We start from the raw sequence: 648 nt of genomic DNA on the forward strand, positions 1-648 counted from the left end.
AGTATGACCAATACTTTATCCCAATATAATATGGTCCGATTCGTATCCGGATATCCGGATATATAGCCTGAATCAAGACACCAAAAAATTACCTTTTGTCAAGACATGACATAGACTAAAAGCGAATTTTACACGTGCGCAGTCAAAGTCATAGGTATTCAAAACTGGCTGACAGGGTGGGTGGGGGTGGGTTTGGAACCGGGTCAAATCAGGCGTAAAGTTTGGGGTTTTGGGTGGGGTAAACAATATTAGGGTAATAAAATTCCGGATAAGAGCCACACATCCGTATAACGGGGTTCAAAACTTCACTTGATCCACAATGCGCGCCAAAAGGAAGGACCAGCGCTGACAGATGCCAACAAGGTGGTGCGGACCTGTTGGGCGATGAACCATATTCACCAACATGCCATGGACGCATCGGAATATGTCTTTGATGACATGATGCAAAGCGTCCACATCGACGAGAAATGGTTTTATGCAACCCGGGTGAAGCGGTCATACTCGCATACAAAATAGACGTTTCTGAGCAACGACCAGCGACATTCTCTTTATTAAGAGCTTGCGACGCGCAGCTCGAATGGCAAGCTCTCATGCGAAATCGTCGCCGACGTCTGCGCCAAATACAACGTCCATGAGACGACTGGGTGG

This window comes from Aphanomyces invadans (genome assembly GCF_000520115.1).
Source record: "Aphanomyces invadans strain NJM9701 unplaced genomic scaffold supercont1.73, whole genome shotgun sequence".
NCBI lineage: Eukaryota > Oomycota > Saprolegniomycetes > Saprolegniales > Verrucalvaceae > Aphanomyces > Aphanomyces invadans.